This window comes from Oncorhynchus nerka, linkage group LG26 (assembly GCF_034236695.1).
Source record: "Oncorhynchus nerka isolate Pitt River linkage group LG26, Oner_Uvic_2.0, whole genome shotgun sequence".
Lineage (NCBI taxonomy): Eukaryota > Metazoa > Chordata > Actinopteri > Salmoniformes > Salmonidae > Oncorhynchus > Oncorhynchus nerka.
The window spans coordinates 46,555,823-46,571,427 of record NC_088421.1 but is presented as its reverse complement, the minus strand read 5'-3'; the positions used below and the strand labels follow the sequence as shown (position 1 = coordinate 46,571,427).

The window sequence follows — 15,605 nt, the reverse complement described above, 5'->3', positions numbered from 1 at the left end:
CTCTGTATCTCTCTGTGTCTCTCTCTGTCTCTCTCTGTCTCTCTGTCTCTCTGTCTCTCTCTCTGTATCTCTCTCTCTGTATCTCTCTGTCTCTCTCTGTCTCTCTCTCCCTCTCTCTCTCTATCTCTCTCTCTCTGTATCTCTCTGTATCTCTCTCTCTCTCTCTGTCTCTCTCTCTCTATTTCTCTGTCTCTCTTTCTCTGTCTCTCTCTCTCCTCAAAATACGCTACCTTATCAGTCAACATTTTAGTGGTCTTTTGACTGTCTGGGAATCTTGAAATACTTTTGAAGCATGTGGTTCACTTAACTCGGTAACCTATCGAATAGTCCCAAAAGTGCAAACTCCCAAGTTAAATCAAGTGTTGTCTCATTGAGTGTGTGTTGTTTCCAGGAACATGACAGAGATGATGACCACAGTGTCTCTTCAGATAGTGGGGATCATAGAACCCATCATACAGCACGCTGACTGGTTCTTCCCTGGAGGTGAGAAACACACACACACATGCTCACTCACTCACACACACTTACATGCATGCACGCTCACTCACTCACTCACACACACTTACATGCACCCACCCACCCACCCACGCATGCACGCTCACTCTCTCACACACACACACTCACATACATGCACACACACACACACATACATACCTGCAAACACACACACACGCAGGCACACACATCTCACACACACACTCACATGCATGCACGCTTAAACACACACATACACACACATACCTGCAACACACACTGTCTTTAGGATCCTGACCTAATTGGTTCCTCTCTCTTCCTCTCCTATAGATATTGAGTTTAATCTGACGGGCTGCTACGGCAGTCCTGTCCACACCAACCACAACTCAAACTACAGCTCCATGCCTTCGCCAGACATGGACCAATCAGAACGCAAGCTGCCGCATGACCATGGCAGACGCCCACTCAGCGTTGCCACTGACAACATGATGCTGGAATTCTACAAGAAGGATGGGTAGGCTGCTGCTGAGTGCAAGCTGGTCGATCCTTCCTCCCTCGTTCTCTCTCTCTGTTTCTCTCTTCTGTCTCAATCTCTGTTTCTCTCATCACTCTCACTCTCTCAATTCAATTCAATTCAATTCAAGGGCTTTATTGGCATGGGAAACATGTGTTAACATTGCCAAAGCAAGTGAGGTAGACAACATACAAAGTGAATATATAAAGTGAAAAACAACAAAAATTAACAGTAAACATTACACATACAGAAGTTTCAAAACAGTAAAGACATTACAAATGTCATATTATATATATATATACAATGTACAAATAGTTAAAGGACACAAGATAAAATGAATAAGCATAAATATGGGTTGTATTTACAATGGTGTTTGTTCTTCACTGGTTGCCCTTTTCTCGTGGCAACAGGTCACAAATATTGCTGCTGTGATGGCACACTGTGGAATTTCACCCAAATTATATGGGAGTTTTTCAAAATTGGATTTGTTTTCGAATTCTTTGTGGATCTGTGTAATCTGAGGGAAATATGTATCTCTAATATGGTCATATATTGGGCAGGAGGTTAGGAAGTGCAGCTCAGTTTCCACCTCATTTTGTGGGCAGTGAGCACATAGCCTGTCTTCTCTTGAGAGCCATGTCTGCCTACGGTGGCCTTTCTCAATAGCAAGGCTATGCTCACTGAGTCTGTACATAGTCAAAGCTTTCCTTAATTTTGGGTCAGTCACAGTGGTCAGGTATTCTGCCGCTGTGTACTCTCTGTGTAGGGCCAAATAGCATTCTAGTTTGCTCTGTTTTTTTGTTAATTCTTTCCAATGTGTTAAGTAATTATCTTTTTGTTTTCTCATGATTTGGTTGGGTCTAATTGTGCTGTTGTCCTGGGGCTCTGTAGGGTGTGTTTGTGTTTGTGAACAGAGCCCCAGGACCAGCTTGCTTAGGGGACTCTTCTCCAGGTTCATCTCTCTGTAGGTGATGGCTTTGTTATGGAAGGTTTGTGAATCGCTTCCTTTTAGGTGGTTGTAGAATTTAACGGCTCTTTTCTGGATTTTGATAATTAGTGGGTATCGGCCTAATTCTGCTCTGCATGCATTATTTGGTGTTTTACGTTTTACACTGAGGATATTTTTGCAGAATTCTGCGTGCAGAGTCTCAATTTGGTGTTTGTCCCATTTTGTGAAGTCTTGGTTGGTGAGCGGACCCCAGACCTCACAACCATAAAGGGCAATGGGCTCTATGACTGATTCAAGTATTTTTAGCCAAATTCTAATTGGTATGTTGAAATTTATGTTTCTTTTGATGGCATAGAATGCCCTTCTTGCCTTGTCTCTCAGATCGTTCACAGCTTTGTGGAAGTTACCTGTGGCGCTGATGTTTAGGCCAAGGTATGTATAGTTTTTGTGTGCTCTAGGGCAACAGTGTCTAGATGGAATTTGTATTTGTGGTCCTGGTGACTGGACCTTTTTTGGAACACCATTATTTTGGTCTTACTGAGATTTACTGTCAGGGCCCAGATCTGACAGAATCTGTGCATAAGATCTAGGTGCTGCTGTAGGCCCTCCTTGGTTGGTGACAGAAGCACCAGATCATCAGCAAACAGCAGACATTTGACTTCGGATTCTAGCAGGGGGAGGCCGGGTGCTGCAGACTTTTCTAGTGTCCGTGCCAATTCGTTGATATATATGTTGAAGAGGGTGGGGCTTAAGCTGCATCCCTGTCTAACCCCACGACCCTGTGTGAAGAAATGTGTGTGTTTTTTGCCAATTTTAACCGCACACTTGTTGTTTGTGTACATGGATTTTATAATGTCGTATGTTTTACCCCCAACACCACTTTCCATCAGTTTGTATAGCAGACCCTCATGCCAGATTGAGTCGAAGGCTTTTTTGAAATCAACAAAGCATGAGAAGACTTTGCCTTTGTTTTGGTTTGTTTGGTTGTCAATTAGGTGTGCAGTGTGAATACATGGTCTGTTGTACGGTAATTTGGTAAAAAGCCAATTTGACATTTGCTCAGTACATTGTTTTCATTGAGGAAATGTACGAGTCTGCTGTTAATAATAATGCAGAGGATTTTCCCAAGGTTACTGTTGACACATATTCCACGGTAGTTATTGGGGTCAAATTTGTCTCCACTTTTGTGGATTGGGGTGATCAGTCCTTGGTTCCAAATATTGGGGAAGATGCCAGAGCTATGTATGATGTTAAAGAGTTTTAGTATAGCCAATTGGAATTTGTTGTCTGTATATTTGATCATTTCATTGAGGATACCATCGACACCACAGGCCTTTTTGGGTTGAAGGGTTTTTATTTTGTCCTGTAACTCATTCAATGTAATTGGAGAATCCAGTGGGTTCTGGTAGTCTTTAATAGTTGATTCTAAGATCTGTATTTGATCATGTATATGTTTTTGCTCTTTGTTCTTTGTTATAGAACCAAAAAGATTGGAGAAGTGGTTTACCCATACATCTCCATTTTGGATAGATAATTCTTCGTGTTGTTGTTTGTTTAGTGTTTTCCAATTTTCCCAGAAGTGGTTAGAGTCTATTGATTCTTCAATTACATTAAGCTGATTTCTGACATGCTGTTCCTTCTTTTTCCGTAGTGTATTTCTGTATTGTTTTAGTGATTCACCGTAGTGAAGGCGTAGACTCAGGTTTTCCGGGTCTCTATGTTTTTGGTTGGACAGGTTTCTCAATTTCTTTCTTAGATTTTTGCATTCTTCATCAAACCATTTGTCATTATTGTTAATTTTCTTCGGTTTTCTATTTGAGATTTTTAGATTTGATAGGGAAGCTGAGAGGTCAAATATACTGTTAAGATTTTCTACTGCCAGGTTTACACCTTCACTATTACAGTGGAACGTTTTACCCAGGAAATTGTCTAAAAGGGATTGAATTTGTTGTTGCCTAATTGTTTTTTGGTAGGTTTCCAAACTGCATTCCTTCCATCTATAGCATTTCTTAATGTTACTCAGTTCCTTTGGCTTTGATGCCTCATGATTGAGTATTGCTCTGTTTAAGTAGACTGGGATTTTGCTGTGGTCTGATAGGGGTGTCTCTCTCTCTGTTTCTCTCATCACTCTCTCTCTCTCTCTCTCTCTCTCTCTGTTTCTCTCTTCTCTGTTTCTCTCTGTTTCTCTCTTCACTCTCTCACTCTCACTCTCTCTCTCTTCTCTGTCTCACTCTCACTCTCTGTTTCTCTCTCTTCCTCTCTCACTCTCTCTCTGCTTCTCTTGTCACTCTCACTCTCACTCTCTCTCTCTGTTTCTCTCTTCACTCTCTCTCTGTTTCTCTCTTCACTCTATCACTCTCACTCTCTCACTCTCTCTCTCTGTTTCTCTCTTCACTCTCTCACTCTCACTCTCTCTCTCTGTTTATCTCTTCACTCTCGTTCTGTTTCTCTCTTCTCTCTCCCTGTCTCTCTTCTCTGTCTCTCTCTTCCTCTCTCTCTATCTTTTCCTCTCTCTCTCACTTCCCCCTTTCTCTGTCTCTCTCTTCTCATGCATCATCTAAACCCACGTACTGTCACCCACTCCTTCTCTTCTCTCTGTTGGTTTTTTAAAGTCTTGAGCCAGAACCTCGAGGAACAGATTGCTAGTTTGTTAAAGACACACGACTCAGAGTATTTACACAATGAACTAGATCTTTAAAGGTTTAATGAAGCATCTTTGAAAAAAAAAACTAAATTCATTCCATGAAGGTGTTATGAATGTTTTCTGAAGGCTTCATAAAGCCTTTTAAAGGGGCACTTCTCCAGCACCAAACCAGCGCCTACATACAGTGTTTTCTGAAGGCTTCATAAAGCCTTTTAAAGGGGCACTTCTCCAGCACCAAACCAGCGCCTACATACAGTGTGTGAAAACACCGCGTCTCTGTGATCTGTGGTTAAAAGTCTAGAAGCCCTTTAAAAGGGCTTTGTGACATCACAGGGTGGGTTTAAAGTTAAAAACAGTGATTTTCAAAACCGCCATTTAGTTTAGAGCCCAATGGAGGGTATTTTCTTGCTCCAAACGTCACTGAGAATCTCATAGTGTTTGAAGATCACTTTTGACGATGTCATCGGGTGGAACTTAATACTTTTTTTTAAAAACAAAACTTTGTGGAATAGCCCTTTAAGTTTTTGTTCATCTACACTGTTCTGATTTAGAGGTCTCAGTAGAACACAGGAAGAGGGTAAATCTCTGCCCTGTCAATCATCCTCTCATCCAGTTAGCTATCAGCTTTATCAGCCCTCATCTAGTGAGGAGGGATACCTTAGGAATGCAAACACACATTATTTAAATAGTCCACACACACCTTGTTGAAATAGTCCCGGCCCCGGTGAGTGGCACCGTCTCTATGGCAACACGGCAGCAGTGATAGAGGTTGCTTCTCACACCACACACGCACACGCTCACACCTAGCCTATCCTTCTCAGTCTGGAACGTCACCTGCCCTCCCTGACTCACCAGGTGGAAAATCACTGGCAGACGAGCCAAAATCCTCCCTCACAGAAATAGTCTCGGAGAACCAGACATTGGAGCAACGTTGGAGCAACGGCACAAGATCTGAGCAGAATATCAGATTCTCTCATCATTTAGAAAGGGGAAAACAGACAGACGACTCTCCCAACGAATCACAGGCTTGGGTAGGCGGAGTTTAAAATGTGGGCGGGAGTTATGCTCATGTTTAGCGAGGGCAACAAGCGGATACAGCAGTGATGTCACCGCTGACCAGCTTCCCATTTACAATTCAACACCTCTGTCCCAACTGACGGCCAAACTTCTACAGACCTGTAAACCCTTAACGTTGGAACATTGAGGGAGGCAACCCATCTGTCACAGAGAGACTGCCCAGAGAGACTGTCCAGAGAGACTGTCCAGAGAGACTGTCACAGAGAGACTGTCCAGAGAGACTGTCACAGAGAGACTGTCACAGAGAGACTGCCCAGAGAGACTGTCACAGAGAGACTGTCACAGAGAGACTGTCACAGAGAGACCGCCTAGAGAGACTGTCACAGAGAGACTGTCACCGAAAGACTGTCAGAGAGAGACTGTCCAGAGAGACTGTCCAGAGAGATTGTCCAGAGAAACTGTCACAGGAAGACTGTCCAGAGAGACTGTCCAGAGAGACTGTCACAGAGAGACTGTCACAGAGGAGACAGACAGATTTACTTTCCAATTGATATATCATTTTGTCACCACACACTTCAACCCCAAACAGTTCTCCATGTGAGACGCTGGTAGAAAATACAGTTATTATCCACTCAGTAAATGAGCAGTTTTGTAACTGCGGCGGTTATCAAAGGCAGGCTGTTGTTTCTGGACTGAGGAGAGTTGTGACGACGTGTTTGTCTCTGCGTGTGAGTCCACTCCAGAGAACTCAGCTTGGCTTCATTACTGTATTAACTAACGAGGCACTCATTTCCTCTTGGTAGGACAGTGCAGGCTAGTCATTTGGTCTGGCATGTCCCAATACCTCTGAAACCCTCTATGCCCTGTCACTGTGAATCTCATCCCCAGAATACAGACTACACTGTAGCCCACTAGCCTTCCACACTAGCCACTTCTACTGGTCCCCTCTGTAGCCCACTAGCCTTCCACACTAGCCACTTCTACTGGTCCCCTCTGTAGCCCACTAGCCTTCCACACTAGCCACTTCTACTGGTCCCCTCTGTAGCCCACTAGCCTTCCACACTAGCCACTTCCAATGGTCCCCTCTGTAGCCCACTAGCCTTCCACACTAGCCACGTCTACTGGTCCCCTCTGTAGCCCACTAGCCTTCCATACTAGCCACTTCTACTGGTCCCCTCTGTAGCCCACTAGCCTTCCACACTAGCCACTTCCAATGGTCCCCTCTGTAGCCCACTAGCCTCCCACACTAGCCACTTCCAATGGTCCCCTCTGTAGGCCACTAGCCTTCCACACTAGCCACTTCCAATGGTCACCTCTATAGCCCCCTAGACTTCCACACTAGCCACTTCCAATGGTCACCTCTATAGCCCCCTAGCCTTCCACACTAGCCCCTTCTACAGGTCCCCTCTGTAGCCCCCTAGACTTATACACTAGCCCCTTCTATTGGTCCCGTATGTAGGCCCCTAGACTTCTACACTAGCCCCTTCTACACTTAGCACATTTCAATCTCCACACTAGTCATTGGCCTAGACCTCTATGTAGCTCCAAACCCCTCTATGTAGCTCCCTACCCCTTTACGTAGCTCCAAACCCTCTATGTAGCTCACTAACCCTCTATGTAGCCCCCTATCCCTATTTGTAGTTCCCTAACCACTATGTAGCTCCCTAACCCTCTATATAGCTCCCTAACCCACTATATAGCTCCCTAACTCTCTATATAGCTCCCTAACACACTATATAGCTCCCCAACCCACTATATAGCTCCCTAACCCTCTATGTAGCTCCCTAACCCTCTATGTAGCTCCCTAACCCTCTATGTAACTCCCTAACCCACTATGTAGCTCCCTAACCCTCTATATAGCTCCCTAACCCACTATGTAGCTCCCTAACCCTCTATATAGCTTCCTAACCCTCTATGTAGCTCCCTAACCCTCTATATAGCTCCCTAACCCACTATGTAGCTCCCTAACCCTCTATATAGCTCCCTAACCCTCTCTATAGCTCCCTAACCCTCTATATAGCTCCCTAACCCTCTATATAGCTCCCTAACCCTCTATATAGCTCCCTAACCCACTATGTAGCTCCCTAACCCTCTAACTCCTAACCCTCTATATAGCTCCCTAACCCTCTATGTAGCTCCCTAACCCTCTATATAGCTCCCTAACCCACTATGTAGCTCCCTAACCCTCTATATAGCTCCCTAACCCACTATGTAGCTCCCTAACCCTCTATATTGCTCCCTAACCCTCTATGTAGCTCCCTAACCCTCTATATTGCTCCCTAACCCTCTATATAGCTCCCTAACCCTCTATGTAGCCCCCTATCCCTATTTGTAGTTCCCTAACCACTATGTAGCTCCCTAACCCTCTATATAGCTCCCTAACACTCTATGTAGCTCTCTAACCCTCTATGTAGCTCCCTAACCCTCTATATAGCTCCCTAACCCTCTATATAGCTCCCCAACCCTCTATATAGCTCCCTAACCCTCTATGTAGCTCCCTAACCCTCTATATAGCTCCATACCCCTCTATATAGCTCCCTAACCCTCTATGTAGCTCCCTAACCCTCTATATAGCTCCCTAACCCTCTATCTAGCTCCCTAACCCTCTATGTAGCTCCCAAACCCACTATGTAGCTCCCTAACCCTCTATGTAGCTCCCTAACCCTCTATATAGCTCTCTAACCCACTATGTAGCTCCCTAACCCACTATGTAGCTGCCTAACCCTCTATATAGCTCCCTAACCCTCTATCTAGCTCCCTAACCCACTATGTAGCTCCCTAACCCACTATGTAGCTCCCTAACCCTCTATGTAGCTCCCTAACCCTCTTTCTAGCTCCCTAACCCACTATGTAGCTCCCTAACCCTCTATATAGCTCCCTAACCCACTATGTAGCTCCCTAACCCACTATGTAGCTGCCTAACTCTCTATCTAGCTCCATAGCCCTCTAAACTAGCCTCTGTGTATGAATAGAAAATGAACAGAATGTGTCTCTTACGTGCCTCTCGTTTCTTTGCCCCGTCAAAGCAGCATAAGGAAAATACAAAGGTACTGTATGGTTCCTCCTCTAGTCCTGACCTCCTCTAGTCATCACATCCTCCTCCTCTAGTCCTGACCTCCTCTAGTCATCACCTCCTCTAGTCCCCTGACACCTCCTCTAGTCCTGACCTCCTCCTCCTCTAGTCCTGACCTCCTCTAGTCCTGACATCCTCCTCCTCTAGTCCTGACCTCCTCTAGTCATCACCTCCTCCTTCTCTAGTCCCCTGGCCTCCTCCTCTAGTCCTGACCTCCTCCTCCTCTAGTCCTGACCTCCTCCTCCTCTAGTCCTGTTCTCCTCCTCCAGTCCTGACCTCCTCCTCTTCTAGTCCTGACCTCCTCCTCTTCTAGTCCTGACCTCCTCCTCTTCTAGTCCTGACCTCCACCTCCTCTAGTCATGACCTCCCCCTCCTCTCGTCCTGACCTCCTCCTCCTCCTCTAGTCCTGACCTCCTCCTCCTCTATTCCTGACCTCCTCCTCTAGTCATGTTCTCCACCTCCTCTAGTCATCACCTCCTCCTCCTCTAGTCCTGACCTCCTCCTCTTCTAGTCCTGACCTCCTCCTCTTCTAGTCCTGACCTCCTCCTCTTCTAGTCCTGACCTCCTCCTCTTCTAGTCCTGACCTCCTCCTCCAGTCCTGACCTCCTCCTCTTCTAGTCCTGACCTCCTCCTCTTCTAGTCCTGACCTCCTCCTCTAGTCCCCTGGCCTCCTCCTCCTCTAGTCCTGACCTCCTCCTCCTCTAGTTCTGACCTCCTCCTCTAGTCCCCTGGCCTCCTCCTCCTCTAGTCCTGACCTCCTCCTCCTCTAGTCCTGACCTCCTCCTCCTCTAGTCCTGACCTCCTCCTCTAGTCTTGACCTCCTCCTCTATTCCTGACCTCCTCCTCTAGTCCTGACCTCCCCCTCCTCTCGTCCTGACCTCCTCCTCCTCCTCTAGTCCTGACCTCCTCCTCTAGTCCTGACCTGCTCCTCTAGTCCTGACCTCCTCCTCTAGTCCTGACCTCCTCCTCTCAACTCTATATTTCTCTACAGTTTGTTTTGTTTTTGAATTGTCTTGTCTGACCGTCTCTTGTTTTATGCATCTCTGTCCCTCTCAGTATGGGTGTCCGGGTGATGGACACGTCCTGGGTGTCCCGTGGGGTTCGTCCACCCTGGCCCGTAAGGCCTCGTCCACCCCTCCCAGTGTCCAGGGTCCTGGCTCCCCTGCTGACCACTCCCTCATCCTGGAGCAGCCTGGAGAGCTGGCCCAGTCTCCCTCACCCCCACCTCAACCTGGGGAGAGGGACCGGATCAGGTAAGTCCCCACCACCACCACCATAGAGGATTCCTCATCTCCACCTTCCTCCCGTCTTCACCATCATCATCATCTTCACCAGCTCTCCATGACTTGTCTTGAAGTGTTTGAGCCGTTGTTGTTGTTATATGTCTCACAGACTTGTTAAACTCGTCTTCTCTCTGACATGATTTGGGGTTCTTTCCTGTTGGCCTATTTCTCCTCATTGTCTGTCCCTCCACTTCACCGTTGTTGTTGTTGTTGTTGTGTTGTTGTTTTTCAGTTTGTCAGGTTTCTGTCACTGTGGGAGCTAATGAAGAGGGGCTAGCTAACGTTCCTTCAGGTTTGAGAGGGTACACAGGTTTATATCCCACCGTTGTTGTCTAGTCTGTCAGGTTTCTGTCACTGAGGGAGCTAATGAAGAGGGGCTAGCTAACGTTCCTTCAGGTTTGAGAGGGTACACAGGTTTATATCCCACTGTTGTTGTCTAGTCTGTCAGGTTTCTGTCACTGTGGGAGCTAATGAAGAGGGGCTAGCTAACGTTCCTTCAGGTTTGAGAGGGTACACAGGTTTATATCCCACCGTTGTTGTCTAGTCTGTCAGGTTTCTATCACTGTGGGAGATAATGAAGAGGGGCTAGCTAACGTTGATTCAAGTTTGAGAGGGTACACAGGTTTATATCCACCGTTGTTGTCTAGTCTGTCAGGTTTCTGTCACTGTCGGAGCTAATGAAGAGGGGCTAGCTAACGTTCCTTCAGGTTTGAGAGGGTACACAGGTTTATATCCCACCGTTGTTGTCTAGTCTGTCAGGTTTCTGTCACTGTGGGAGCTAATGAAGAGGGGCTAGCTAACGTTCCTTCAGGTTTGAGAGGGTACACAGGTTTATATCCCACCTCAAGTTTTCCTGAACACTTTATTTGAAGTACATACGTATACGTCTTCTTTATTTAAATGTCACATATCATTTCACTCCCACAAGTCTCTGACAGCATGTAATCATTCAACCTGATCCCTGCGACGTGGTGTGGCTTGAGGTGACCTCTGTTGCCATGGCTACAGTGTTTTCTGCTGACACACACTGAGTGACTTTGACCGTTTTGTTTTCTACTCTCATCTTAAACCACAGCATTTATTAATACAATCCATCCCAGTTAATATCACATTAAAGTGGCAGTCTGGGATTGATACATCCATTTTGTTCTTGTTTGAATTAATAATGGCCGTGTGAAATGTTGCAGAAAAGTTGTTTATAAAATATGCTTGGTTCTGGCTTGTGATTGGCTTATTCTCCCTCCTGCTCTGTTGCTCTTTCAACCAATGAGATGAAAGGGTTTTGTGTCTGTCTCACACTGCCCTGGGCTGGCTGAGGGAACTCTATAACATTATATGTTGCATTTTAGTCAGAGTGGGCCCATATTAGAGTCATTAAGCATCTCAGAGTAGGAGTGATGGTCTAAGATCAGTTTAGCCTTTTAGCTCGTAATTAATATTATTACCTGAACAGGGTGACCTGATCCTAGATCAGCACTCCTACTCTGAGATGCTTTCTGAATGTGTGCCGTGGTCAAACATGAAGGTCAAACTCAGGCTACTAGATTCTGTAGAGGTCAAAGCCATTTGGGTTGTCCTCCCTTCCAGTTGGTTAAAGCCTGTTTCACCATGACTAGCCTCTTGCAGTGTGAAGACACAAGGTGATCACAGAGGGAGTTTTACAGGCTCCACTCTCTTTTCTTTCCTTTGGGAATCCCCTTTGCTTTGCTGTTCACTCTGCTTGATGTTTCTCTTCACAAAGCTGACTGCAGTCTGTGTGTTAAGCTTGTTTCACTCCCACCGTCTGCTTGCCCTCTCTGCACCAGAAAACAAACGCTGATTTTTAGTTTTAATCTGGATTAGACACTAACTACCAACCCAACGAACACCTCAGTAATCACAACAAGATATCCATCTCACCGCCACCGCTACCACCACCACCACTACCACCACCACCACCGCTACCACCACCACCACTACCACCACTACCACCACCACCACCACCGCTACCACCACCACCGCTACCACCACCACTACCACCGCTACCACCACCACTACCACCACCACCACCGCTACCACCACCACTACCACCACTACCACCACCACCACCACCGCTACCACCACCGCTACCACCACCACCGCTACCACTACTACCACCACCGGCACTACCACCACCACTACCACCACCACCACTACCACCACCACCACTACCACTACTACCACCACCGCTACCACTACTACCACCACCGCTACCACCACTACCACTACTACCACCACCGCTACCACCACTACCACCACGACCACCACCACCGCTACCACCACTACTACCACCACTACCACCACTACTACCACTACCACCACCACCACTACCACCACCACTACTACCACTACCACCACTACCACTACCACCACTACCACTACCACCACCACCGCTACCACCACTACTACCACTACCACCACCACCACTACCACCACCACCACTACCACTACTACCACCACCGCTACCACCACTACCACCACCGATACCACCACTACTACCACCGCCACCACCACTACCACCACTACTACCACTACTACCACCACTACCACCACCACCGCTACCACTACTACCACCACTACCACCACCACCGCTACCACTACTACCACCACCACTACCACCACTACTACCACTACTACCACCACCGCTACCACCGCCACCACCGCTACCACCACCGGCACTACCACCACTACCACCGCCACCACCGCTACCACCACCACCACTACTACCACCACCGGCACTACCACCACCACCACTACTACCACCACCGGCACTACCACCACCACCACCGCCACCACCTCCTACCACCACCACCACTACTACCACCACCACCACCACTACCACCGCCACCATCGCTACCACTACTACCACCACTACCACTACTACCACCACCACTACCACCACTACTACCACTACTACCACCACCGCTACCACCGCCACCACCGCTACCACCACTACCACCACCACCACTACCACCACCACCACTACTACCACCACCGGCACTACCACCACCACCACTACTACCACCACCGGCACTACCACCACCACCACCGCCACCACCTCCTACCACCACCACCAATACCACTACTACCACCACTACCACTACCACCACCGCCACCACTACCACCACTACCACCACCACTACTACCACCACCGGCACTACCACTACCACCACCGCCACCACCTCCTACCACCACCACCAATACCACTACCACCACCACTACTACCACCACCACCACCACTACCACCGCCACCATCGCTACCACTACTACCACCACCGGCACTACCACCACCACCACTACCACCGCCACCACCGCTACCACTACTACCACCACCACCACTACCACCACCACCACTACCACCACCACCGCTACCACTACTACCACCACCACCACTACCACCACCACCACTACCACCACCACTACCACCACCACCACCGCTACCACTACTACCACCACCGGCACTACCACCACCACCACTACCACCACCGCTACCACTACTACCACCACCACCACTACCACCACCACCACTACCACCACCACTACCACCACCACCACCGCTACCACTACTACCACCACCGGCACTACCACCACCACCACTACCACCGCCACCACCACCACCGCTACCACCACCACTGCTACCACCACCACCACCACTACTACCACCACCGGCACTACCACCACCACCACCGCCACCACTACCACCACCACCGCTACCACCACCACTGCTACCACCGCCACCACTGCTACCACCACCACCACTACCACTACTACCACCACTACCACCACCACCACCACCGCCACCACCACCACTACCACCACCACCACCGCCACCACCACCACTGCTACCACCACCGGCACTACCACCACCACCACTACCACCGCCACCACCACTACCACCACCACCACCACTGCTACCACCACCACCACCACCACCACCACTACCACCACCACCACCACCACCACCACCGCCCTGTCTCCCTCCCTCTGTTCAGCTTTCTTCTTTGTTCTGTTCTTTATATACCTACAGCTCAGACGACGTGTCGCCCAATCGTCCGGACTCCTCTCATGTCTACCCTCCCCTGGGCCAGGGGAGGAGCGGCCGCCCCTCCCTACCCCACCTCCACCCTACCCCACCCCGCCCCCACCACTTCTACCCCCACCCCAAGGTCCTACCCTGTCCTCGCCCCGTGGCCCCAGGGCCAGAGTCCCAGCCCCCCGGCTCCCCTCCTCTCCCGCTGCGATGGTCTGGCTTCACCCCACCTCTCCCGCCTCCCACCTCCTCCTCTTCTTCCTCCTCTTCCTCGCTTGACATCAACTCAACCCCAAGCCCAGCTGCCTGCATTTCCCCCAAACACGTCCTCCCGCACAGCCACCCGCTGCCAGGTGACATGTCGCTGCCCCCTCATGCTCCCCTGCCCCCGATATGGGTAAGGCCTCGCCCCTCTACATGAAAACCCCCTTGGTACTGGCCCGTCATGACCTGTCCCTGGGCATGAGCATGGGCAACCCCCCTAGCTTGCTGTCCTCCGCCCCCCCGCTGTGGGCTACATGTCCCTGTGCCAGAGAGAGAGGACTCCCCAGGCTGACTAGGTAAATACAATGCCTGGCTGCCAGCCTGCCCCCCTCGCCAGTCCTGCCTACCTGCTGCCTGCCCTGACACTGAGACAGACATACATACAGGCAAACAGATGCAGGAGGGTATGGAGACACCACCCACTACACCACAGAGAGAGAGCAGGGAGAGAGAGAGAGAGCAGAGAGAGAGAGCAGAGAGAGAGAGAGCAGAGAGAGAGAGAGAGTGGGCTTACCAGCTCTTCTTCCAGGTGGCCACATGTCCTGTCCCTGTCCTTTATCTTGCTGGCTCATATTTTTGTGTTTTTGCTGATCTCCAATCCCATATCTCCGAATCTGTAACATTCACGTTGCCAGGGGATGCATCTCCAGGAGTTGCCTAGCAACTGAGGATGTTACTGCCTTTTGCATAGAACAGAAAATAAATACATGAATAACACTGTATATGGTTATCTACAAGCATATTCATGTATTACTAATGTAGTTTAAATCGTAGTGAAGGTTTTTCTGGTCAACTGATATACTTGTATATTGGATATTCCAAACGTATAATTGTTTACTATATCAAGTCAATCAGAAGACCAGGAAGTCAATCAGAAGACCATAAAGTCAATCAGAAGACCAGGAAATCAATGAGAAGATCAGGAAGTCAATCTGAAGACCAGGAAATCAATCAGGAGACCAGGAAATCAATGAGAAGATCAGGAAGTCATTCAGAAGACCAGGAACTCAATCAGGAGACCAGGAAATCAATGAGAAAATCAGGAAGTCATTCAGAAGACGAGGAAATCAATGAGAAGACCAAGAATTCAATGAGAAGATCAGGAAATCAATGAGAAGTTCAGGAAATCAATCAGTATACCATAAAATCAATGAGAAGTTCAGGAAATCAATCAGTAGACCATAAAATCAATGAGAAGTTCAGGAAATCAATCAGTAGACCATAAAATCAATGAGAAGTTCAGGAAATCAATCAGTAGACCATAAAATCAATGAGAAGATCAGGAAATCAATCTGAAGATCAGGAAATCAATCTGAAGAGCAGGAAATCAATCTGAAGA

At 48.3% G+C, this 15,605-nt stretch overlaps 1 pseudogene; it reads left to right on the top strand.

Annotated features, from left to right (window-relative positions):
• Positions 1 to 15,605, top strand: part of LOC115125804 (rho GTPase-activating protein 44-like) — a 72,444-nt pseudogene that overhangs the window by 41,712 nt on the left and 15,127 nt on the right.